Genomic DNA, 3,592 nt, shown 5'->3' on the forward strand with positions numbered 1-3,592 from the left:
TTTGGAAGTGTCAGTTATCGTCTTGTGTTTTGCTCTTGCATTTGATGTTAAAAATGCATTCTACAACAAAATTAGTGAAGATTTGGGTAAGTTGATTCAATTTCCAGGTTTGATAAGATAGTTTTCCCCAGGATCTATTGTATAAGTTTACTTGTGTAGTCGGTACATTATCTTCTAATAGGCATAACTTACAAGTTTGATCTAAATGTTTCCTTTGCAAAATGAAAGCCTACTCTGCTTTTTAATTCTGTAGCTATTTATTTTTTGACTGCGGATGATTCTCATATATGAGCTTTTAGCTTGTGCTTGGGTGGTTTAATGAGATGATCAAACGTCCATGCCTATCGGCGGGATTTAAACCCATAACCAGGTAGCGTTATAAGATTGAAGATTGTAACTCCTTAGTTGTCTCGGCTATCCTGGCCAATATGAAAGCCAACTCTGTTTTTTAAATCAGTGGTGATAAATAATTTTTTTTAAAATAGGATAATTAAGTAGTTCACTTGTTGATACTATTGGTACTGTAGTAGCTTAGCTCATTGATGAATTATTCCGTGAATTTTCTCAGTATGAAAAATACTTACCTACCTACCTTATTTTAGGTTACCGTACAGTTACAGTGAACTACCATACTCAAATTCTCTAAAATTAAAGGCTTAGAAAGCAGAGGTCTTTGTAACAAGCTTGTCTTCCAGTATGGAATTGTCAATTCATTTATTTATGTTGTATTTGAGTCAAGGAAGTATGCGCACTTCTATAATTTTGTATAATGTTGCCAAGTCTAAAGCTGGATCTACACACAGCAGTGACATTGAAAATATAATTTACACTACTTCTAATTGGACTATTCATACTCAGCCAGGCCGTGTGAGTATGAATAATACCATTAAAACTTATGGGAATTATATTTTTATTTTCTCAGTTTGTGCAAATCTAGCTTGAAGATCCAATTTCTAATTCCTAAGCTACGACTGTAGCCGCGTTGTATTTACTGCTATAGATAGTTGACATATTATATTGACTACAATCATAGAGAAACAATAGCGTAAGTAGATATCCCATGGTATAGGGCGTTTATGTCGCAACTTTTACTGTTATCTCAAGCCGATAGTTTATTTAATTCTTTCCCGTGAAGCTGTGTGACACTGTTAGTCTCCCACATTGTGCTGTTCACCTACAAAACAGTACGGTAACATTCGACAATAATCAACAGTAATCGGCTTGAGATAACAGTAAAAGTTGCGACATAATCGCCCTATACCATGGGATATATACTTACGCTATTGTTTCTCTATGCTACAATAAAACAATATAAATACTTTCAGTACCCTTTTATTAAAGGGTACTAAACGTTTTTATATTGTTTCTATTTGAATCCAGTAGCCAATATAAGCGAAAAGATTTTAATAAAAGAATAATATACAGTACGGAAGACAATAGTAGTTTATACAGTTGTGCGGCTAGAGTCGTTGCTATATTAACTACTATTGCAATAGCTTCTAAAAACGACATAATTGACTATACAATATACAGTACCGTAATAGATTGCAGCTGTTGATAGCGACTAGAGTCGTGCTGTCGTCATTTTGAACCTATAACTTATTTAGTATTCTAGGTCCATAATGTGATAAAAAACCAACAAATGTGATGATTTTATGAGGTACTTGAAACCAACAGTTGGCCTTTATAGTGTTGATATCTAGTTATCTACTAACATTTCACTTGGAATAATGGAAAAGAATCAACAATGTAAATAAGCATTATTTACGGGTATACCTCCATTTTGTGATCTTACTGCTATATTATAATTTATAATATATGTCTCAGTTTTGATGAACACCTCTTGGATTCATGCCTATATCTTATTTTTTGAAACTACAAACATAATAATTATTATGTAGGCCTAGCAGTAATATCTTACTGGGGCCTATTGCATGAGAAAATACAAACTAATAATATTAGTAGTCACCTGTTTATTAGAATAGGAAATATTACAAAAGTATTAGCTCGTATTTTTTCACGCAACAGGTTGGAAATATCAACAAATGAAAATTGAAATCAGTTTTATTATGTTGGCTTCTACGTTGCGCTTGAATATCATAAGGTAAGGCAAGTTAATGTTGCTTCAGGATATGCCAAGGATTGTTACATCACGCAAGAATCTCAACAAAGCTGCAGCTGCTGAATAATTGGAGATGGAAGTAAGTACAAAACATTATGACAAAATTATTGATTATATGATCTTGTAACGATATTTTTTATTTGTACAATAGTTTTTGATTGCCTTGGTCCCCAAGTCCGTGACACTATAATTCACCCCTTGAGCGTATCATTCACTATCCGACTTCTTTTTCAAATTTACTAAGAGACATTTCCCAAATCTACAAATCTCCTAATTATGAATACTCCTTCATTCAAGTACATAGTTTTATTACAGTATATTTTTTGCTGAGTATGATGCCCACATGAAGTTTAGGCTTGTGCGTTGGTAATAATGAGAGATGAGTGAACCTATTTTAGATGGGTTCCGAACGACCGGGCAGCTATTTTTAAACTCGTAAATTGTATTTTGAGGAGTTCGGTTTTTAAAGTGGTCACCCTTACAACACGAATAGCAGGCGTATGGAGCTTAACTATTCGTATTGAAAGCTTATCAGCGCGACCTAGACACCAATCGTTTTCCTAAGCTGTCATTCTTTATTATTATTAAACAAAGATTGAAAGTTAAATTCTGTGAATTAGATAGAAATTAGTGGATAGCAATTATTCTTTTTTATTTTTGCCATTCTATCCTATCGTAAAATTATAATATTTACTTATTCTTTTTTATGAAATATATTATTTATTCAAAGTACTTTGCTTGATACCGGCACTGTATTTGGCCTAATTCATTAATACACATAGATTGTTGTTTGTCTATGAATTGGGGTTTTTTAATCAACTTTGATAGCTAATCAAATCTAATTTTCAATCATTTTAGCTTAAAAATCACGTAAGCAGCCTTATTTATTCATAATAAAAATAAATTATTATTATGTGCCTTATCGTAATAAACATAAAATTTTTATTTGCCATGCATCATGGCTGCCGTTGTGACAGTCAGTTTTCGGTAACATTTTATATTTCTATTAAATTAATCAACAAATTAATTTACATTCTTTAAATCGCATCTTAAAAACTATAAAAATGTCAGTACGGTAATTCCCATTTTTAATTTCTAAAACGTATTTGGTACTCAAATTGCGTTTATTTCAAGTTTTCATGTGTTGAATAATATTTTGACATTTTCGGGATTTAAAACAAATATCAGGCCATCTTCAAAGATTCTAGAACCTTCGGTTCCTTTGTTCAGTCGTCAAGAATTTGGGTTGAGGCCGGCCATTGGCTGAGAAGCCCAGCTCACTTTGTTTGGAGCGCTGTGATTGGTGTTTGATTGGGGATGTAGATACCAAGTACTCAGATAGTCAAGATCGTGCAGTCTGAGACGTGATAGCTTAGTGGTAGCTGGCTCTCACATCGTGTCCTACTAATTTTGATCAATTGGTATGTCAAAATTACAGTTTATTATCAGTGTGTGTGCGATTTTTAGAGC

Source organism: Nilaparvata lugens, chromosome 13, assembly GCF_014356525.2.
Source record: "Nilaparvata lugens isolate BPH chromosome 13, ASM1435652v1, whole genome shotgun sequence".
Taxonomy (NCBI): Eukaryota; Metazoa; Arthropoda; class Insecta; order Hemiptera; family Delphacidae; genus Nilaparvata; species Nilaparvata lugens.